Below are 25824 nucleotides of genomic sequence, written 5' to 3' on the forward strand. Positions count from 1 at the left end.
TATTTTAGGTTCTGAAAGTCTTCTAAAACTTGAGCAACAAATAAAATTAAAGAAACAAACTAAAGTCGAGGTTGTTTTTAAGTTTTTAGTATTTACTGTTGTGACATACTGTATATTATTTTATTTATACTGTTTTTATTTAGGTTTTACTAATTTAATAAATGTTTAGACAAAAAATGCTACAATAATTTGACTTATAAATCAACTAATATTTCTAGTTAATATGATAATCAGATACTGTATATTGAAAATTTTAAACAAAAGCTTTCAGTACTATTTGGTAGAGACAAAAATGACCAATTTTTTTGATTTCCATCCACTTTTTCCATTTTTTTAGAGTTACTATCCTAACCTAACCTAAATTTCTACTCATAATAATTGGACAAAAATTATCTTCTGCTGATGTAGGTAGAAAAAGCCAAATAAGAAGCTGTTCTTAAGTTTTTAATATTTATATATATTTTTAGGTTTTGGACGTCTTCTAAAATTTGAGAAACCAATAAAATTAAAGAAACAAACCAAACTAACAGAAGTTTTTAGTATTTTCTGTTGTGATAAAATGGTATTGAAGTTTTTATTTAAGTTTTACTAATATTAATAAAACTTTAGACAAATAATTACTATATAACTTGACTTATAAATCAACTAATATTTCTCTCCTAAATAATATGACAATCAGATACTGTATATTGAAAACTTTAAACAAAAGTAAATTTTTAAATTTAAATTTCCATCCACTTTATCCATGTTTTCCCTAGAGTTAAAATTTTAATTTTTCATTATTGACCAGTTTTCTTAAATTTGATTCATAATCCATTTTTAGAGTCACTTAACTCTTTACTTTAATCTAACCTAACCTAAATTTCTATACATAATATTTGGACAACAAAAATTTAAATTTTAGGTTTTTGGATGTACTGGAAAACTTTCTAAATTAACAAATACCCCTCTATTAATGGCAAATCTGAAGATAAATGTTGGGTTCAAGAATAAGCACTCTTTTTGATGTCAATTGCTTCATCCATTGCCATTTTCAAATTGCTTAGCTTTTTTGAATATTAGTTATAACTGTTGTGACAAAAATGGCAACTCCTACGATTTTTAATTTTGATGCAGCCCATCATGTCATTCTAAGATTAAATTGGTCATCCTCATTTTCAGTCAATCTTCTAAAATTTGACCCAGTAACTCTTTTTGGACCTTTTTAATTAACCTACACGTTTTCATAATAATAAATAAAATTACAAATGTAACTCTAGTGGGATGCACACAACATTTATTCTTAAATATTCCGTTAATTAAATAGTTATTGATATTTTAGCCAGTAATAGACATTTTCTGGCAACATTAACGAATCACAAATGGTGATGTAACAAATTTTGGGTGTTAATAAATGGGTTTATTGACTTCAATTAAACAACACAATAAATACAAGAACCATGCAGGTCATTAGTTAAACCCTTGGCAATTTCACAGGGCATTTTTCCCATTTCTCAATAACGTTTTGCTTACGGGACATAAACAATAAGTATAGAATTTTTGGCACAATTTGTGTGCAATCAAGGAAAAATTTAATGGTAATGGTTTCACAACGATTGTTCCCACAAATGCTTATTAAATCTAATTTATGAGTGGCTAAGACAATTGAACTACATATTAGAGGTTAATCAACAACGTACGTTGCCTTGTAAAAAAAAAACATTACATATTGTGAATATTTTTCGCATTGTGACACGACCAGTCTATTTCCCATGCCTAAAGGTTAGAAAACAAGATTTTAATAACATAATTGGTTGTCAAAAAACTTTGTTAATTATTCTGGTTCCCAATAAAACTTGTGTTGTGTGTTATCCTTGGAGATGTGGTTATTTTTCTTAATTGCTTTATCTGCTGTGTGTAATGTTTATATTAAATACCTGTAAAGTTGGATATAAATTTCGCCATTCATTTCCTAGTTGTAACTCTCTTGCTTGGCATAAAGTATCATCATGTTACATTAGATTATCTAATTGTCAGAAATTTACTAGACATGTCACCATTTAAGTGTGAAAGTTCACAACATCGCTAATATACGGCTTTCTTCTGTTAGCATCAATTTAGATAACAGCTTTCAAATGTTGTGTTGTGTTTCCCGTTGTTTTTACAGAAAAACTACAATGAACCGATTTATGAACTTGCCTTGATTATTTGTGCCACTTAACCTGGCAACAAATAAATCATGCATGCAGTTCTAAATTACAATTCCAAACTAAAAATTTTACAGCACAAAAGAAACACATATCGATGGAAAGGATAAATAGTTTCAACTTGAAAAAAGTTGTTTATTGAACACACCTAGCCGCATATAACGTGCGTTTATATAAGGTAATTAATATTAATATTTTATGTAAGGCTTTGCTTGTGTCGCAGCGGCCGCATTATAATTTCCAATAAGTGCTAAAAGTGACAACGTTTAACGATCGCAGATGCGCCCCATTGTGATTATTCAAATTATCTTGTTTATGGGTGACATCGAAAAATATGAATTCGTTTCACACGTCAAAATGTGTTAATCGTCTTATAATAATCTGTGGTAAAATTTCTAGGCTTTCTCCAAGACATTGTTGGAGGTGCATAATGATTTTTTAGTCGTTAGTTATTGTTTGGACAAGATGCTCAGTTGGTTTCCTCGACAACTTTTAACTTTTAACTAAAATGGCCTAACCTAACCTCAATTTTTGCCCACAAACTTGAAAGTTTCTGTTTATAATTTTCAATTTACTATATATAATTGTCATATTATCAAGAATGGACATATACCCACACTTATTTTTTCATGGTTTGAATTTGGTCATTTTAAAATTAATTCTTTTTTCGGTATCCACCCAATATTTTGATGAAATCAAGTTTCTTCAAGGCGAATTCAGTACGACCAAACATTGGACGGAGTTTAATTGACGATTTATGGACGAATTAAGAGCAAAAAAACTTTCAATACCGTTTAATTATTATTTCTCAGGATGATTTTTGTCGCTGCGTTGTTAAATTTATTCTATCATTATGGGTATAAAGTGAGGTTAGGTTAGGTTACTTTAGTTATAAGTTAAAAGACGAGCTTTTTTAGTCAATAGGAAACAAATCCTGCTTCTTCATGCAACCTAAGAGTACATATAACATTAGAGACTCAAAGGAAGCTTCAAAATGATAAATGGGAAGTTCTTCCTCATCCACCACAGAGTCCAATTCACTGTCAATGTTTTACGTGATATTTTCTTCAGTTCCAAGAACCCACACTTATTTTTTCATGGTTTGAATTTGGTCATTTTAAAATTAATTCTTTTTCCGGTACCCACCCAATATTTTGATGAAATCAAGTTTCTCCAAGGCGAATTTAGTACGACCAAACATTGGACGTAGTTTAATTGACGATTTATGGACGAATTAAGAGCAAAAAAACTTTTAATACCGTTTAATTATTATTTCTCAGGTTGATTTTTGTCGCTGCGTTGTTAAAAAACGGGTTCCCCTGAATACATGAAGTATAGGTGTAGTAGTCCGATATGTTGGGTTGTGGTGTACGTATTTTATGGTACAATTAAAACCTAACCTCAATTTTTGCCCACACACTTGAAAACTTCTGTTTATAACTTATTTACTATATATATTTGTCATATTATTAAGAAGGGACATATTAGTTGATTTATAAGACAAGTTATAGAAGTATTTTTTTTTGTCTAAAGTTGTATTAAATGTTAGTAAAACCTAAATGTAGGTTCTACAAATAAAAAATCAAATGTCATTTTATCACTACAGATGTAATAAGTATTAAAACCTAAAAACAATTTATTATTTGGTTTATTTCTTTAAATTTATTCTACTATTATGGATATAAAGTGAGGTTAGGTTAGGTTATTTTAGTTACAAGTTAAAAGATGTGCTTTTTTAGCCAATAGGAAACAAATCCTGCTTCTTCATGATAACCTAAGAGTACATATAACATTAAAGACTCAAAGGAAGCTTCAAAATGATAAATGGGAAGTTCTTCCTGATCCACCACAGAGTCCAATTCACTGTCAATGTTTTACGTGATATTTTCTTCAGTTCCAAGAACCCACACTTATTTTTTCATGGTTTGAATTCATTTTAAAATTAATTCTTTTTCCGGTACCCACCCAATATTTTGATGAAATCAAGTTTCTCCAAGGCGAATTTAGTACGACCAAACATTGGACGCAGTTTAATTGACGATTTATGGACGAATTAAGAGCAAAAAAACTTTTAATACCGTTTAATTATTATTTCTCAGGTTGATTTTTGTCGCTGCGTTGTTAAAAAACGGGTTCCACTGAATACATGAAGTATAGGTGTAGTAGTCCAATATGTTGGGTTGATGTGTACGTATTTTATGGTCCAATTAAAACCAGTTTTTAGTCGGTGGTCTTTAATAATAGAGTAGGGGAATCTGAATCAGCTCTTCGCGTTGCTTAAAATGTTCCTAGAAGATTTGAATATTTTACAGTATTTATCTCGGCGTAATGGCCAAACACTGTTATGACCGATCATCTTTAACACGATGACTAATGACGCGCATAAAACATAAAATTGATTAAAAGCCTTTTGGCTCGTAGTCATTGTATAAGACTGTCGGGTTTTATTCCGAGAAAACCTTGTAGTTTTACGCCACTACAAGTCAATTTCGTAACGAATCGATTTGTTAAATGGAATTATCACACAATGAGGATCGCATATGAGTAAAAAATTATTGCTACAATAAAATCCCCGTGAAACATCATGTAGTAAATGAAATTGTTCTTTTTCAAGGATGTTATGATTGCGACCGTCATCGCATCATTACAATTGAAATAGTCACGAATATGGTAAATTATGCGTTTCGTTGTATCACTGTATTTAAATCGCTTTCTAAAATGTAGGGATTTAAAATATTGTTCAAATTGGTACATCAAAATTGTTAAATTGTTTGGGAAAATTGATACATCCACTTCTGTATATTAGAAAATTGAGAGTAAAACCTCAAACATGAAGAAAAAATTTGAAAATTTTGAAATATTTATTTTATTTATCATATTTATCATTATTTTTATACATTAAATAAACTGTTAATAACAAAAATTATTAAAATAAAATATTAAAATTATTTTAAAAAATATTTTGTAAAAGTGAAAATTTAAAATATAAAAATTTGTATAAAATTTAATGATTCAAAAATTGGTAAATTAAAGTATTTATCACATTATTTATATTAAATATATTTTATATTTAAATAAAATAAAAAAATTATTATAAATTTAAAAATAATTTTAAATATTAAAAAAAAATAAATTATTTGAATTATTTTTCAATAAAGCATTTCAATTTAAAAAATATATATATTTTTTTCTTACAAATTTTCAATTTTATACAATAAAATATTTGTAACAATATTTAAATCACAAAAATGTGTTAAAATTTATTGTCCTTCTTTTGAATCAAATAATTTAAAAATATTTTGAAAAAGTGAATATTTAAAATATAAAAATTTGTATAAAATTCAATGTTTTAAAAATTTAAAAATTGGTAAATTAAAGTATTTATAAAATTATTTATATTAAATGTATTTTATATTTAAATAAAATACCAAAAATTCTATTAAAATTTTAAAAATAATTTTAAATATCAAAAAAAAAATTGAATTATTTTTCAATAAAGCATTTCAATTTAAAAAATACATATTTTTTTTCTTAAAAAATACAATAAAATATTTATAACAATAAATATTTTAAAAAAGTGAATATTTAAAATATAAAAATTTGTATAAAATTCAATATTTTAAAAATTCAAAAAATTGTCAAATTAAATAAAATACCAAAAATTATAAAAATTTGTATAAAATTCAATATTTTAAAAATTCAAAAAAGTGTCAAATTAAATAAAATATCAAAAATTATAAAAATTTGTATAAAATTCAATGTTTTAAAAATTCAAAAAATTGTCAAATTAAATAAAATACCAAAAATTATAAAAAATTATTACTAAAATTTTAAAAATAATTTTAAATATTAAAAAATATAAATAAAAATTATTTAAATTATTTTTAAATAAAGCATTTCAATTAAAAAAAAATATATATTTTTTCTTAAAAATTTTCAATTTAATACAATAAAATATAAGAATATTTAAATCATAATTAATTATAAAAAATGTATTAAAATTTATTGTTCCCCTTTAAATTATATTATTTTAAAATATTTTGAAAAGTGAATATTTAAAATATTAAAATTTGTATATGTTTTAAAAATTTAAAAATTTTGTAAATTAAAGTATTTATTACATTATTTATATTAAATATATTTTATATTATATTTAAATAAACCATTTCAATTTAAAAAATATGCGTAGTTATTTTCATTTTTTATAATAAAAGTAAACTAATAATGTTTCAATGAGAAAAACATTTATGAATTTTCACCTGCTTAAAAAAATATTGTCTTAAAAAATTATAATATATATTAAAATTAAAATTTATTAAAATATGATATTTGTATAAAATTGAACGTGTTAAAAATTCAATTTAAAAAGTATTTATTACATTAATTTTAACTTACTTTTTATAAATACATATTTTTAAATAAAATAGTTTTTTAATTTAATTATTGTCCCACTTTTAATTTGAATATTTAAAATTTAAAATATGTAATTTGCATAAAATTGAATATATGTTAATAATTAAAAAATGGTTAATTAAAGTATTAATTATTATTTATTTTTAATTTAATTGTTGTCCTACTTTTAACTTAAATAATTTTATATATATAATTGCTATTATTAAATTAATTAAAAAAGTACTGGCACTATCTTAACAATTTTAAATAATACATTGTTTATAATGAGAAAAACATTTTTTTAATTTTTATCACAACCTATTTGTAATAAGCATAACTTCTGTTAATAAATAAACATGGTGGCTCACATATCTAGAAAAAAATTTAATCAGCACCAAAATCTTATTAAAAACCAACTCCTTCCTCGTCCAAAACAACCGGTCCGTTTAAATTTTCGTTTAAGTTTCGGAAGAAGAAAAAACCGGCGGTGCATTCAGCGTTTCGCCCATAAATAAATTTGTGTTCATAAAGCCGAAAATGTAACGTGGGTTGCACCGACATCCGGTCGAAGAACATCCTTTTCACTTTGACTGATGATTATATTTTGCTTGAATAAACATGACCGAACCACAATGCTACCCTCGGGGGGGGTTTTATTATTTTTAAATCTTTCCCCCTAGCTCTGGACACCCTTACGTGTGTACACACACTCGGAAAGAGAGTGGTTTGCGAAATATTTAATGTTTCCGTTTTATTTTTTGGCTATTATTATTGATGGCTTTCGTTTATGGGTTATGTAAATAATATTGAGAATAATTTACGGCGTTTTTTTGGCGAGGTCAACGGGAAAATAAACACAAAGTGCTAATTATTATTATATATTAATCAAGCAATTCCACCATATAAGCTCACATTTGCAATGCAAGTGTCGGCAATGACATTTCGCTTTATAATTTTTGCGGAAACTAGTTGTTGGTTGGTGAAACTCCGAAGAGTTGCACACAATGTAACACAGTAAGGTCATGACAAAATTTTAAGCCGATGGATTTGGGCATTTACAGGTACACAAAAATAGAAAGTGCCTCCTCGTATTATTCTGATCAGGTAGATCTTGAAAGGAATGTTTTTACTATAATGGAATACTGTAGTAGTAAACTTTCGTCTTATTTCGTGAACATTATGTGGCTGGGACAACGAAAATATGCATTGAACACTTGTTCAATTTCACGAATCTATTCAATTTCACCTTCTCACCAGATTTTTTTTTGTTTACCTGAGTTTAACCATTTCTCACAGTTCAGTATTGTAAGTTTAACTGGTGTTTGATTTTTTGTTGTAAGAATAATATTTATTCAGCAGTAAAAACGGACAAATCCTTCACACGTTGCGTCTGAACTATGAAGGATTGTTCTTAAAATCCGACTATTAAAATTCATCATCTTGTACATTCCCACTGAATAGAATCTAATCTTGGCACTTAAAACTAAAACTTAAGATCTTTAATTCTAAGGAAACAAATTGGCAAATAGTGTGAACTGTGTTAATTCAAAAAATGTCATCCACCTTAGGACAAGAAATATAGAAGCAATTTTCAGTGGTCTTTGAACCTACAACTAAAACAATTGGCAAACTCTTTACAGGTTTGTTGTATTTGAACTTTGATGGACTGTTTTAAATCTACAGTTGCAATTTAGCTAAAACACGACAATCAAGAAGGTTTATCTTGTAATTCCCAACGAAGAGAACCTAATCTTGTCAGTCACCAATTAAATGCCTTTTATCTTGGCACTTAAAACAAGAAGTTAAATTGATTAAACTTAAGGAAATAAACGTGTACAATTGATATAACTTGAACTGGCAATAGTGTTAATGATTTTAATTAAAAAAATGTCATCCAGCTTAGAATAAGAAATACAGAAGCAATTTTCAGTGGTCCTTGAACCTACAACTAAAGTAATTGGCAAACTCTTTACAGGTTTGTTGTATTTGAACTTTGATGGACTGTTTTAAATCTTCAGTTGCAATTTAGCTAAAACACGACAATTAAGAAGGTTTATCTTGTAATTCTTAACGAAGAGAACCTAATCTGGTCAGTCACCAATTAAATGCCTTTTATCTTGGCACTTAAAACAAGAAGTTAAGATGATTACACCTTAGGAAATAAACGTTTACAATTGATATAACTTGAACTGGCAATAGTGTTAATGGTTTTAATTAAAAAAACGTCATCCACCTTAGAACAAGAAATATAGAAGCAATTTTCTGTGGTCCTTGAACCTACAACAAAAGTAATTGGCAAACTCTTTACAGGTTTGTTGTATTTGAACTTTGATGGACTGTTTTAAATCTTCAGTTGCAATTTAGCTAAAACACGACAATTAAGAAGGTTTATCTTGTAATTCCCAACGAAGAGAACCTAATCTTGTCAGTCACCAATTAAATGCCTTTATCTTGACACTTAAAACAAGAAGTTAAGATGATTACACCTTAGGAAATAAACGTTTACAATTGATATAACTTGAACTGGCAATAGTGTTCATGGTTTTAAATTAAAAAAATGTCATCCACCTTGGAACAAGAAATACAGAAGCAATTTTCAGTGGTCCTTGAACCTACAACTAAAGTAATTGGCAAACTCTTTACAGGTTTGTTGCATTTGAACTTTGATGGACTGTTTTAAATCTACAGTTGCAATTAAGCTAAAACACGACAATTAAGAAGGTTTATCTTGTAATTCCCAACGAAGAGAACCTAATCTTGTCAGTCACCAATTAAATGCCTTTATCTTGACACTTAAAACAAGAAGTTAAGATGATTACACCTTAGGAAATAAACGTTTACAATTGATATAACTTGAACTGGCAATAGTGTTAATGGTTTTAATTAAAAAAACGTCATCCACCTTAGAACAAGAAATATAGAAGCAATTTTCTGTGGTCCTTGAACCTACAACAAAAGTAATTGGCAAACTCTTTACAGGTTTGTTGTATTTGAACTTTGATGGACTGTTTTAAATCTTCAGTTGCAATTTAGCTAAAACACGACAATTAAGAAGGTTTATCTTGTAATTCCCAACGAAGAGAACCTAATCTTGTCAGTCACCAATTAAATGCCTTTATCTTGACACTTAAAACAAGAAGTTAAGATGATTACACCTTAGGAAATAAACGTTTACAATTGATATAACTTGAACTGGCAATAGTGTTCATGGTTTTAAATTAAAAAAATGTCATCCACCTTGGAACAAGAAATACAGAAGCAATTTTCAGTGGTCCTTGAACCTACAACTAAAGTAATTGGCAAACTCTTTACAGGTTTGTTGCATTTGAACTTTGATGGACTGTTTTAAATCTTCAGTTGCAATTTAGCTAAAACACGACAATTAAGAAGGTTTATCTTGTAATTCTCAACGAAGAGAACCTAATCTGGTCAGTCACCAATTAAATGCCTTTTATCTTGGCACTTAAAACAAGAAGTTAAGATGATTACACCTTAGGAAATAAGCATTTACAATTGATATAACTTGAACTGGCAATAGTGTTAATGGTTTTAAATTAAAAAAATGTCATCCACCTTAGAACAAGAAATATAGAAGCAATTTTCAGTGGTCCTTGAACCTACAACTAAAGTAATTGGCAAACTCTTTACAGGTTTGTTGTATTTGAACTTTGATGGACTGTTTTAAATCTTCAGTTGCAATTTAGCTAAAACACGACAATTAAGAAGGTTTATCTTGTAATTCTCAACGAAGAGAACCTAATCTGGTCAGTCACCAATTAAATGCCTTTTATCTTGGCACTTAAAACAAGAAGTTAAGATGATTACACCTTAGGAAATAAACGTTTACAATTGATATAACTTGAACTGGCAATAGTGTTAATGGTTTTAATTAAAAAAACGTCATCCACCTTAGAACAAGAAATATAGAAGCAATTTTCTGTGGTCCTTGAACCTACAACAAAAGTAATTGGCAAACTCTTTACAGGTTTGTTGTATTTGAACTTTGATGGACTGTTTTAAATCTTCAGTTGCAATTTAGCTAAAACACGACAATTAAGAAGGTTTATCTTGTAATTCCCAACGAAGAGAACCTAATCTTGTCAGTCACCAATTAAATGCCTTTATCTTGACACTTAAAACAAGAAGTTAAGATGATTACACCTTAGGAAATAAACGTTTACAATTGATATAACTTGAACTGGCAATAGTGTTCATGGTTTTAAATTAAAAAAATGTCATCCACCTTGGAACAAGAAATACAGAAGCAATTTTCAGTGGTCCTTGAACCTACAACTAAAGTAATTGGCAAACTCTTTACAGGTTTGTTGCATTTGAACTTTGATGGACTGTTTTAAATCTAGAGTTGCAATTAAGCTAAAACACGACAATTAAGAAGGTTTATCTTGTAATTCCCAACGAAGAGAACCTAATCTTGTCAGTCACCAATTAAATGCCTTTATCTTGACACTTAAAACAAGAAGTTAAGATGATTACACCTTAGGAAATAAACGTTTACAATTGATATAACTTGGACTGGCAATAGTGTTAATGGTTTTAATTAAAAAAATGTCATCCACCTTAGAACAAGAAATATAGAAGCAATTTTCTGTGGTCCTTGAACCTACAACTAAAGTAATTGGCAAACTCTTTACAGGTTTGTTGCATTTGAACTTTGATGGACTGTTTTAAAGATGCAGATGCAATTTAGCTAAAATATGACAATTAAGAAGGTTTATCTTGTAATTCCCAACGAAGAGAACCTAATCTTGTCAGTCACCAATTAAATGCCTTTTATCTTGGCAATTAAAACAAGAAGTTAAGATGATTAAACTTAAGGAAATGAACGTGTACAATTGATGTAACTCAGACTGGCAATAGTGTGTCATCCACCTTAGAACAAGAATTACAGAAGCAATTTTCAGTGGTCTTTGAACCTACAACGAAAGGAATTGGCAGACTATTTACAAATTTGTGTATTTGAACTTTTTTAAATCCTCATAGTAATTCCCCATAAAAAGAATCAAATCTTTTCTGCCACCAATTAAATGCTTTTTGCCTTCTGATTTAAAACTAAAACCTAAAACAAACAATGATGTGTACATTTTAAAATGACGTATAGTATGAACAGTTTCAATTCAAAAAATGTCATCCACCTTCGAACAAGAAATACAGGAGCAATTTCTAGTGGTCCTTGAACCTACCACCAAAATCAACAGAGTGGTATTAGAATAATTACGGCTAACGTTTTATTTAACCACAACCGAATTTTTGTAAATGTACTACGTTAACTTAAATGTGAAACCACTCGAACGGGATACATGTTCGAATACAATTAGTATAATTTCGTTGTTGTTGAAAATGAATTTTCGATTCGTACTTGAGGCTATTACAATAGAAATGAGATTTTCAAACCAGATATTTTCGTTCACGTTTCCGAACCCGTTTCGTTTACATGTAATGCGTCCATTAAAATGATTAAAGTGAAACTATTAAATTATTTATTTGTGATTTGCGGCAGAGAAAGTATCAAAGGAATGCAAATACGTTGATGGCTTGTCAAACCGAAAAACTATGAGGTCTCTATAAGGCTATTATTACGTTAGTTTTGGTAATAATCGTTTTGTAACTTAATAGCATAATTGACGTTTTATATTGTGTAAATTCACCGGCAGGTTAAAAGTCACATTTGCTCAATTATTAATTTTTTTTTTCGTTGCATAAAATCCACAATGCCAAATTAAATTGATGCCCAATCACACGAGATGTGTTAACATTGCATAATTGATTATTTATACTAAATTATTGGCGTTCAGATTAGAAACTTGATTTCACATTTAATTATTCATCCTTTTATCCCCGTAAGTTTCTCCACAATTACTGTTATTCTTGAAAATAAAAGAAAAAACTCGAGCACAAATAGTACTATTATCCCAGTGAAAGTTTTCATATTTCCTTCGTTTATTTACATGTGACATCCAGTCAAGAAGAATAAGTGGTTGCACAATTTTTAATATGAAAGTGTTTAAGTAACAAAAAATTAATTTTATAATAATAGTAATAAAGGAAGCAATTTAATTTATATAATTAATATAGCAACAATAATTCTATTTTATCATCAAATTTATATTTCCCATGACCAGAAATAAAACACGCATTTTTTAATTGAAAGTAAGAAATGGGAAAAGTTATATTTGTACAAAACATTAACATTTTAAAATGAATTGAATTTATGAAATTGAATAGACTGTTTAGAAATTTCTAATTTAATTAATATAATTGTATCTGATTTTATTTACTGGATACTTCTAATTTAAAATTGTCAATTTTTCTTCCTTTGTTTCTTTTCATTTTATGACTTTCTATCAACAGGGATAAAACTTTCATTAAATATTTTAATTTCAGTGACTTTTAATATTAATTAGTGGGTCAAAATTAGTTTTTATAAAGATTACATTATATGCACACAAAAAACAATTTTTAAATTAAAAATATTACATTTATTATTATTTATAATTTAATATTATAATTTTTAATATAAAAATTTTTTATTAAATAAAATAGAATACATTAATTTTGTTTATAAACATCCTAATTAATTTTCAATAAACAGAAATACCAACTTTTAATTACAATTTAATTTACAAAATTATCGAAATTATTAAACTTTATAATAAAAATCAAACAGAATTATTTGATATATAAGTTCATTAATGATCATATTTACTAAATTTATTAATTTTATAGTTTCTTGTCAATATATTTTATTCATCTAAATCAATGTTATAATAAAATGTTTTGATGAAATGGTCTAAATCATAAGTACAAAATATTATTTGTATTTAAAAAATAAATTAATGTCAATTAATTTTGTCTAAAAATTAATAAAATTATTTTTATTAATAAAAAACATCAAAACCTCAAATATACCTCATATTTATTTTATTTATCAATTTAATCAATTTAATTAATTTTCAACAAACTGGAATAAAAACTTTTAATTACTATTTAATTTACAAAATTAACGGAATTATTAAAATTTATAATAAAAGTAACCGAAATATTTGATTTATTAGTTCCTTAATAAACATATTTTTTAAATTTATTAATTTTATAGTTTTCTGTCAGAAGGAACAAAATTTTTTGATGAAATGGTTTAAATAAAAAATCTTTAAACTATAAAATATTATCTGAATTAAAAAAAAAAATAAATTAAAATTAATTAATTTTGTTTATAAATTAAATTATTTATTTATTAAATTAACAAAATTAAATTATTTATTAATCACAAAGATCAAAACCTCAAATTCATATTCTTTTATTTATTTATTTTAAATAAATTCATTTAATTTTCAACAAACAGGAATAAAAACTTTTAATTACTATTTAATTTACAAAATTAATAAAATTATTAAAATTTATAATAAAAATAACCGAAATATTTGATTTATTAGTTCATTCATAATCATATTTTCTAAATTTATTAATTTTATAACCAAAAAAATAAAATGTTTTGAAGTGATGTAAATCATAAAATTTTTAAACTACAAAATATAATTTGTGTTAAAAAAATAAATTAAAATTAATTAACTTTGTTAACTTCAAATTCATATTTCTTTTATTTATTTATATTAAACAAATTTATTTACAATTTAGTTCACGAAATTGAGGAAATTATTAAAATTAAAAAAAAAAGATAACAGAAATATTTTATTTATTAATGATTATATTTTCTAAATTTATTAATTTTATAGTTTTTCATCAGAAGAAAAAAATGTTTTGAAAAAAATCATTTAATTTTTAAAGTATACAATATGATTTGCATTACAAAAAAATAAAATCAATTAACTTATAAATTTATAAATTATATATATTTATAAGTTTATAAATTAATAAAAATACATTTATTTATAAAAAATATCAAAACCTCAAATCTATATTTCAATTAATTAATTAAAATTGAATTAATCAAAAATTTATATTAATTAATTTATTTATATTTTTTGGTTAAAATACATTAAAAAATATTATTTATAAAAAAATTAAATTAAAAACAAACTATTAAAATTGAATAAATTAAAAATTTATAATAAAAATAAAAGAACTATTTAACTTTATTTATTTTTTTTAATTTTACAGTTTTCTGTAAAAAAATCCTCTTAGAATGTTTTGAGTATTTGGTTAAATTTTTGAAATAAAAAATAAGGCACAAAATATTAAATGAAAAACAATAAATTTTATTCAATAATATAGACAAATAATAATTAGTGGATAATATTAAACCGAAGATGTTTTTACAAATGTTCAACACGGAAAAAATTATTAAAAAAAGTCGGATCATTAGGGATAAAGTAGATACTGAAAAAAATATTGTTTCAGATGTTCAGCTCCATATTTCATTCTATAAAATACCGGAAATATCTACAATTTTTAAGTGGGTGTCACGTACAAAAAAAAACACGTTATAATTAGAAATTGAAACACAATAAACATATAAAATTAATAATATGTTTCGGTTAATTCAATAACGTTTAACGTTAATGAAAAACCTAATTTAACAAGATGCTTAAGTAGACTAATAAAAAGACCGGAAATGGACGCATATTATGCCAGCCCTCCCCCAACAACACTATAAAAACTGCCAAAATACCCATTGGGAAAGGTCAACTTCTAGTGATACTTTACGTGATCGGTTCCCATAGGGAATAATTGTCATCCGATACAAGAAGTCTTAAAAATTAATCATCGACATTCGAAACCGTGCCTCGTTACGTTCGGACATCTGAGGCGGGGTTTTGTAACATGTAAAACAATTATCGCGGTGCGTGTGAATAATTTTACAACAACAAATGGATCGACGGGGGCAAAAGTAAAAAACACGGAAGGCAATTACTTAATCTATTTCGAAGGACGGACCCGAAAACTTATTTTGGATATTGCTAATTGGATGTCAATAAAAAGATTTAAAGGAGCGACTTGACTTTCACATTTGGAACGATTCGGTTTCTGTGAACGGTGTGAGTCAAAACGTGGTAATCGAATCGATCATTAGCGAATATGACAAACGAAAATAAGAAGAAATCGAGTAAATCTCGACGTGATTCATACTAACGGAGTGCAGTGTATGATGCTGGAGGTATTTACAAACTATAATATAATCTTTTGTTGATTCGTAGACAGGCCAGACCATTTTATCTGTGTACGATGAATAACAACGAGAGAAAGTCTTCGGTATATCGGGGCTTTCCCCATTACACAGCCATGTTTATGGACTTAGGGGCACACTAAGAATTAATAAAGGCAATCTGGAAATCTGTACAAATGTTATAAATACCGGAAAAGGTATTTACATATTTATATTTTCGGTACATTTTATATTATATTTGAATCTTTTAGTGTTAAACTGTATATTTTATTTGAAAGCTTTTTCAAGCTCTTTCTAACCAAGCTATTTATCTTTTCCTTACGTTATTGTATTTTAGACATCTTTGGGTTAAAAGTGATGTATTCAATAGACAATTTGTTAAATCATCTTAAAGCAATAGAAGCTGCAAGTCTCAGTAGTTTCATGGGTTTAAAACTGGCAATTAACATGTTGAAGATGAGCAACATCAAGGTCGTACTGAAATCTGTACCAAAGAACAAATTAAGCAATATCTGATGCAACATATTTGGAAATAAGTCAGTCATTAAACTGAGATGAATCAACCATTAGAAAGAGGCTTCAGGCAATGAATTTTATCAAGAAGTTGGAATAGCATTTACAAGAAGTTTTTGATGACTGTATGGTGGACTGTTCGAGAAATCTTACATATTGAGTACCTACCAAGAGGCTAAATGATTGTCTACTGTCCATAGATTGGCCAAATTCATGGAAAACTTACTCAAAGATGAGTTTTGGTCTACTTCCCCATGACAAGGCCAGACTACATGTCACATTAGAGCCTCAAAGGAAGCTTCAAAATGTTCAAATGGAAGTTCTACTTCATCCACCTATGGCTCAGACATTTATCCTTAGACATTGCCCAATTTTTTGCTTAATAAACTGTGGACTGTGCTTGTGGAACTTTGGCAAAAACTCGTGGATTAAATGGAATAAAAGCACTTTTTCAGCGACCTCTTAAGCGTGTCCATGGCCATAATTTATTCGTTCCATAAATCACACTGGCCGAGACCATAACACAAGGGGTTACAACATTTATTGGTTGTATAAACACACATGTTCGAATTGATTCTGTGCGCAGGTAAAGGATTAACCTGACCCTTCGCCGTCGTATCTTGTATTTGAAAAGAGAGACACAATAACATTCTGGGGAGGCTCAAATTACAAAATGACAATAAAAAAGTAAATTTATTCCATGGGCTTTGGAAATGTAAAAAACCAGTTAAATGGACAACAGAACAGTATCTGCTCTAAACAATCTTTTGAATAATCGAGTTAGTTGACCATAAAATAATCGTATGCGGTTTAATAATTATTATATCCAAGTTATGGCTTGTTTTGCATATCTTTTCGATCGAGTAATATATAGTAGCAAACAATTAAAGCTAAACAAAGGGAAAGTTACCAAGTATTTGCCATAATTGCTACCGCTGTACCCTTTCATTTTGTGCCAGGCCGTATTGAAATGGGTAATTTATGAGCTGTGCAAAAAGTACGCATTATTTTAATCAGTATTGAATAATAATAATGGAAAATCAAACTGGATCAAATACTTTAGAAAACAGAACATTTGTTTTACTTATTCTTTAACATTTTTTAATGGGCACTCTGTACCCAATGGAATGAGCTAAGTGTGTTAAGCCGTTTTAGGAAAATTGTTGTTGATTATATATTATTTAGCTATTTTCTTCAAATGCGTCAAATTATGGATGTTTACTACATATTTGAATTGACGAAAGTGATTAAACAAAAAATAATAATCGTCTGACCCAGAAACACCTAAACAAGTACAGAAATAACTCCATGGGCCTCAATTACCATAAAGATATTTTTGGAGCAACAAAATGGTAAATCATCAAGGAAATCTAATCCACAAAAAGGTGAACAAATTTTATACTTGAAGTCGTTTTGCTTCATTGGCACAGAAATATCAAAAAAACCCCAGTTCCGCACCGATGGGTTAATATTATTAATCATAATTTTGGTATGGGTTTCGTTTGCCCCATAACCCGGTGCCAACTCATCAATTTTCGACACCAAATACAGCGATTCACCGCGAAAAAACCACGTCTGGTGGTAAGCCGTAAACATTTTTATTGGTTAAACTAATTGTTAAAGAGGGTAAAAAAAAATGGAGGAAACCAAACTCAATTAAATTTTCGCACTGCGGTGTTAATCGCTGAAAGAAAATCGTTTTTATGAAATCGCCGTAATGAACGTTCAGGTTTTATAATAAGCACGCATTAAGTCAGTTTCTTGTATCTTTCGTAAAATAATAGAAAAACGAACGGGACTAAAAAGAGATTAATTTGCATCATAATTAAATGTGGCAGTTTAGCTGTAAAATGTCTATACAGTTACGAAAAAAATTACTGTATAAATTTACATGTTGGTGATTAAGTACCTCGAATAAAAAAAAAAAAACTTAAAATATTTAATTTTTATGCGATTCAGATTGGAACATGGCAAACTATAATAAAGTCGATAATTTGACATTATATAAAGATTTATTATAAGTTGGAACCAACGTATTATATAAAAATGTCAACAGTTTTAATCCCTAAGAAGAAAATTGTGGATAATTATACAGTAAGGTCCTAAATTTGTAGGAATATAAATTTGTTTAGTAATAAACAATGAATAATTTTATATTTCACATTTTACATTTTATAATATTATATTAATTATTTCATATAATATGTATTTCATACATATATATTTTATATATTTATAGATTTTAGATTTTTTATATACTTTTATTTTGTATTTTATGTATTTTATCTATTTATACATCTTATTTATTTTATATATTTTATACTTTTTACACTGTTTACATATTTTATACATTTTATGTATTTTATATATTTGTATATTTTATACATTTTAAATATTTTATATACTTTATTTTATATATCTTCTGTATTTTACATATCTTATGTATATCTTATATCTTATGTATTTTATCTATTTTATCCATTTTATATATCTTATGTATTTTATATTATTATATTTTGTATATATTTGTATATTGTATACATTTTAGACATTTTATATACTTTATTTTATATTTTATAAATGTTCTACATCATATGTACTTTATATATTTTATACATTTTATGTATTTTATATATCTTATGTATTTTATATTATTATATTTTGTATATTTTATACATTTGTATATTGTATACATTTTAGACATTTTATAGACTTTATTTTATATTTTATGTATTTTACTCTTTTTGTTTATTTTATAAAATTTGTACATCTAAGTATTTTATATATTTTATACATTTTATATTTTATAAATGTTCTACATCATATGTACTTTATACATTTTATGTATTTTATATTTCTATTTTATATACATATATTATATATTTGTATATTTAGATATTTTATGCATTTTAAACATTTTATATTTTATACATTTTATATATTTTATATATTTTGTACATTTTATATATTTTGTACATTTTAGATATTTTTATATATTTTGTATACTTTATGTATATCCTTTTCAATTTATAAATTTTATACATTTTAGATATCTTATGTATTTTATACATTTTATACATATATTTTATATTTCATGCATTTTATATATATTATACTTTTTACACATTATATATTTTATACATTTTAGATATTTTATATATTATATATACTTTATATTTCATGTATTTTTGTATATTTTATACATTTTATACATTCAACATATCTTCGAAAAACTCTTGTGAATCAATAAACCTAAATTTTCTTGGCAAATCAATTGTTTAAACTAAATAAAATTTTATTTACATTTTATACACACATTTTCATGTATTTTATGTTTTATATATTTTATATATCTTATTTATTTTATTCTTCCTATAAATTTTATATTTTAACTTGTACAGGATGTCCCAAATTTGCATATTTTGAATATTAATGAATAGTCCACTATCCACAAAGGATTTAACGAAAACATACTAAGTAAATGTTTGTACAACATTGCAAAATTGTGAGCCTCGACTCCTGAATGATCTTTTTCATAAAACCTGTGCCATAATAAAATGTAACACAATATCTAACGTATGGAGTAGTATCGAATTAAGCAAACTTTACAAAATAACGGCGTTAAAAAAATATATAAGTGCCCAAGCAATCTCTGCTCTCTATACCGAAGTGCACGAAATGCAAAACTGATTTATTTATAGTCTAATAATAAAGCGCTTACGTACAAAGATAATGCGAAGATATAAATATAATGTGTTAAAATTATGTGCGGGGAAATCTTACAATGGGTCTGTCTTGCTTTGGTTATTTTATTTAATCGCATTGCGAATTAAATAACTACAGTGGAGGTGACGAATTATTGTTGAACTTTGATAACTTCAGACATGGTTATCAAGACTGGCCAAATAGTGGAGGTCGACTGTCATATCTCAGAAGTAAGCTAACAAAATATTATTAATAAAAATGGCCCTGAAAAATACTTTTTGTCCCCTCATATCTTGGCCTTAGAAAAGTCATTTTTTCTCTCTAATTTACCAATTAAAGATGCACTTAAGACATTTGATTGCTTATCTTGGCAATATTTGCCAAATTTTTTATTATAATGTTTTAGTTGTGTCTCTTGAAATAAATTGGTGGCAACATAAAAAGATTAAACCAACTTTGGCTGAACCGAACGAGTCTTCAGTTAATTTTTCAGTTATCGAAGATTTACTGTGCTTATAGAAGGTTCAAATATCCAAATGTAAACTCCAGTTAAACCATGGGGGAACAACCATCATTAATTACATAGTCTTAATAAAAAGATCAATAAAGCAAACCCTTCCCAAACTGATTTAATAAATGCAAATCACAACTATACACATACTTAGGGCTTAAGTGCCTTGTACGTTGTTCCCCTCCGTTTAACCCTTCTTTATTTTAGTTAGTATTGATTATCTGGACACGAATTAAAATTTAAAAAAATAATGCATCCAGTTAGTAACACACAACGTCGTGTCTTTTGAACCTTCTGACTCACTGGTCATTGCAGTTACATTTTACAGTTCGTACCAATAAAACTACAGGTTTAATGGATTTAATGGGCCAATTAAGTTGGATCGATTTTTATTTAATTTGATCGGAAATTAAGCTAGAAAAAGCACTCGTAACGAATTTTGTTGGGCAATAATTTTTTTTTTATTTTTCGAAAATTGGCGCACCTGCCTCGCGTGGTACCACGGCAGGTAGAAGTTTTTAATTTATGGGAACTAGTCGGGTACGATTTAGAAAAAGTTCCCATTAAAGAGCGATATTGGGGATTGTTCGAACGAAATTTATGGGTTTTGTGTCCAAATGAACGGCATGTGTGTTGTGATATTGCTAAAAAATGGGATGATTTTAATTCTTGACGACATTGTTAATGTGTAGTTTTGCATGTAGCTGAATAACTCAACGAGATTCGGATCGGTTGACTGTGGGAGTCCATGTTGTACATGGTTTATATTATCTTGAACAGTTATGTAAGTTCATAATTTTTGAAATATCAATATTAATGATAATAATAATTAATAATGGAGTTGATTAATTGATTTTTTTGGTTATAAACTTCTTAACAAAGTCTCTTAAAATAGCAATTAATTTAAAAAAGAAAGTTAAGTTCATTAAACAATGACATAAACCTAATGAAAATTATAATATGCGAAGATAAAAATTAATAATTTCAAACTAATATACAAAAACTTTTAAGAACTTTTAAGTATTAATAAACTTAAATTTAATATTTCCTGATTTTTAAAGAAGAACAAGCGATAAAAAAATTAAAATTGAGAAGACTCAAGACAGTAAAAACTTTGAAAAGCTAAACTTAAATTTTATTCTAATTTAGTATTTTTTTCGATTTCTTTAAAAGACCAGTCGTTCAAAAAACTTAAAATTGAGAAGACTCAAGTTACAATTAGATTAGTTGGATTTAATAGATTAATTTTTTTGACAATGTGTGGAATTTTCATTAAAAATATACGTCTCAGATTTTCTCTTGAATTATCAATTAATTTTTTTATTTAATATTATATTATTTATGGTGTCTAAAATAGTAATATTAATGATAATTATAATATCCCAAGTTGAAAATTTATAATTTCAGGCTAATATCATTCTTTTTTAACTTAATTAATAGCAAAAACTTTGAGAAACTTTTGGGTATTAATAAACTTTAATAATTTTATTCTAATTTAGTATTCTTCCTGCTTTTTTTAAGAAGACCAATCGTTTAAAGAAATTAAAACTGAGTAGACTCAAGTTAAAATTGTATTAGTTAAATTTAATTGATTAATTTTCTTAACAATAATAAATAATAAATATTCTCTTCAGATTTTCTCTCAAATAATCAATATTTTTTTTCTTTTAATATTAATTTATAGTGTCTAAAATAGTGATATTATTGATAATTATAATATCCCAAGATGAAAATTTATAATTTCAGGCTAATATCATTTTTTGTTAAATTTAACTAATAGCAACAAATTTGATAAGCTTTTAAGTATTAACAAACTTAAATTTTATTTTAATTTCCCTGATTTTTTAAGAAAACCAGTTGTCCCAAAAAACTAAAATTGAGAAGAATCAAGTTACAATAAAAATTAGTTAAATTCTCTCAAATTATCAATTAATTTTTATATTTAATATTAATTTATGGTATCTAAAATAGTGATATTATTGATAATTATAATATCCCAAGATAAAAATTTATAATTTCAGGCTAATATCATTTTTTCTTTAAATTTTACTAAAGCAAAAAATTTGAAAAGCTTTTGAGTATTAATAAACTTAAATTTTATTTTAATTTTAATGTTTTTCCTGATTTTATTAAGAAAACCAGTTGTCCCAAAAAACTAAAATTGAGAAGAATCAAGTTACAATTAGATTATTAGTTATTAGTTAATTTTTTTGATAATGTATAGAATTTTCATTAAAAATATTCATTTTTCACAGACATCAATATTTAATATTAATTTATAATGTCTAAAATAGTTATATTAATGATAATTATAATATCCCAAGATGGAAATTTATAATTTCAAGCTAATATCATTGTTTCTTTGAACATAATTAATAGCAAAAACTTTGAAAAACTTTTGGGAAATAATAAATTTGCAATTTTATTTCAGTTTTTCCAATTTTCTTTAGAATTTTTTGACAATATGTAGAATTTTCATTAAAAATATGTATATAATATAATATTTGTATAATCTCAGTTTTTCTATTAAATTATCAATTAATATTTTATTTAATACTAATATATAATGTCTAAAATAGTAATATTAATGGTAATTATAATATCCTAAGATGAAAATTCATAATTTCAACTAACACACATATTTTTTAAGCAAAAGCTTTGAAAAACTTTCGAGTATCAATCAACTTAAATTTTTTTTATTATTTTATGTGAATTTATTGGCAAATTAATTGTTAAAACTAAATAAAATTTAACAGAACCAAGTAACAATTAAATTAATTAGATTTGATAATTAAAAAAAGAAGACACTGATATAAATTTTTTATGTCTAAAATAATAATATTTTATTAGAATTTATTGTCTTTATGTAATTATAAAAATTAAAAAAAAAATCCTGGTAGTTGTGTGTTCACATTCGTTAATTACTTAAGAAATTAATTGTGATTCTTTAGGTCACGCCATAGTAATAGTTAGTAGTCTAGAAATAGTTTTGGTAAATTATATTCTTATTATATGATCCCATAATGTGAAAAAAATTAGTATAATATGATAATGATTTCAAATATTCTAAAATAAATTCAATTATTTTACTCATAATACTAATTATGAATAAGATTTAAAAATTCTGTAGAATGGGTCATTAATTAAAAATAATAAGGCGTCTGAAAGATACACAGAACTGGTTTTCTTAGAAAGCCCAATTGTAAGAAAAAAACTTACAATTAGATTAAATAGTTTGATTGATTGTTTTGGCAACGTGGTGGCGAGAAAACTTTTTAAAAATTCAATTAGTTTTGTTGAAAAAGTTTGTTTTCAGAGGTTCTTGTGGTAACGTCAACTGTTGGGTCGAAAGCTTTAATTTTGTTTGGAATATTGAGTTGCGGTTTTGCCACATTAAAAATAGAAATTGTGGGGTATTTTTGGAAAAAATTAAAAGCGTTGAGAAAGTTGCAACAACAGTTTAAAACACGGTCCGAAGATGCGGACGCGTTGATGTCTATTTGAGAACATCAAAAACACAAACTGTCAATTTGGCGCTTTTTTGTTTATCCCGCAAAATTACGCCGAAACAATCACAAATAGATTTAAAATCAACGTTTAATTGTAAGATTTGAAGATTGCCTTTTAGAAACTAAATACTAACAACAGTAACAACAACAATCAAATCAAATTAGCGAGGTAAAATAAAGTTATCAATCCCAACAACCATCCCAAAGTAAATCTACAGTGTGAACGTATTACAAATTTGTGCAGACTTTTGCCTGGTCTCACCTTAAAAAACAAATGTTTTTGAACCAAAATTTGTGTTGACGCACCAGCATAATTCAAAACCAAACACCAAAACTAACGGAGAGGCGGCAAAAAAGTGTGTGTGTATATTCGTGTTGTGTATATCGAGAAACGGAACACCAAAAACAAAACACCGAAAGTCAAAAACCACCCACAAAATCAACGTCGGCAAAAGGCCCGCAAAATGATCACGTTTCTTTTCGGTTAAAAGTTTATGATGATGTATGTGTATCGGTATATACGCTTCTTGCGCACGACTACAACACGCTCGCTCCCAGAGCGACGGTACATTTGTAATGAACTTAACAGTATTTGGATTGGTAAGTCGAGGGATTGGGTTCGGGTGTCTTCGGACGCCGTACGAGTGTCGTTCTTGTTTCTTCCGTGACTCTATTAATTAACCACGGGTTCATATTACGTTTATCTGATTACTCGGATGTTTTAATTATTTCGTGTGTTTAGAAAATTTGTAAGATGTAAGATTTTGTTTTGTAAATGGCTTTTTTTTTTATTTGATATTTGTTGAAGTGACGGGCAATTTGCGACATTGTTGTTGAATATTTGAGCAACATGTAAACTAACTTTATCTAAATAGACTCGACGATAATTTTTTTTATATTCTTAACCCAATTAATTATACATATTTTATTTTTAAATTAATAAATATTAAAAATTTTGAAAATTTATCGAAATATCTATGATTATAAATTTTAGAAATATGTTTTATCATTGTAATTAAAAATTATATTTAAATTATAAATAAAATTTATTTATTTATTTTTTCTTTCATATTTTAAAACAGATTTTTAAAAATTGTAATATATTTTAGAAATATATTTTATTATTACAGTTAAAAATTATCAGTATTTTGAATTTATATAAACCACTTTTAAAGTATTTAAAATCAAATCAATAAATTATTCTCATAAAGTATTTTTATGTTTATAAATAGTATTGTAAAAATGTAAATTTTCGAAAAATTATAATAATTAATTAATTAAAAAAAATAGTTTTGTATATTATTGAGTATTATGTTTAATATTGCTTTTTATTTATGTATTATCAGATTAAAAATTCTCATAAACTATTTTTATGTACATAAATAGTATTTTAAAATAACAGATTTTGTAAAAATTATAATAATTATTATTTTAAGTATTTGGAATTATTTTTTTTATATTTTAAAAATCATAAAGATTTAAATATTATGTATAATATTATTTATTTATTTATAATCCAATTAAAAATTCTCATAACTTATTTTTATACATATACATAAATAATAATAATAATAATAATAATAATAATAATAATAATAATAATAATAATAATAATGTAGATTTTGGAAATATTTTAATTATTTTAACTTATTTTTTGTTTTAAAAATGAACAAATGCAATTATGTATAATATTGCTTTTTATTTATATATAATCTAACTGAAAGTACTGATAAATTATTTTTATGTTCTTAAATAATATTTTAAAATAGTAGATTTTATAAAAACTATAATAATTATTATTTTAATTATTTAGAATTATTGTTTTTATATTTTAAAAAGCATAAAGTCTTAAATATTATGCATAAT

At 25.8% G+C, this 25824-nt stretch overlaps 1 protein-coding gene across 1 annotated transcript in view; it reads right to left on the reverse strand.

Annotated features, from left to right (window-relative positions):
- LOC109608808 (semaphorin-1A) overlaps positions 1-24503 on the reverse strand; it is a 77763-nt gene extending 53260 nt beyond the window's left edge. The window contains exon 1 of the mRNA XM_020025359.2: positions 24221-24503. The gene's annotated coding sequence lies outside the window, so the exon portion shown is untranslated. The remainder of the gene's footprint in view (positions 1-24220) is intronic.
- Between the last annotated feature and the right edge of the window lie 1321 nt (positions 24504-25824).

The sequence above is a fragment of the Aethina tumida genome, chromosome 1, assembly GCF_024364675.1.
Source record: "Aethina tumida isolate Nest 87 chromosome 1, icAetTumi1.1, whole genome shotgun sequence".
In the NCBI taxonomy this organism is placed as follows: Eukaryota; Metazoa; Arthropoda; class Insecta; order Coleoptera; family Nitidulidae; genus Aethina; species Aethina tumida.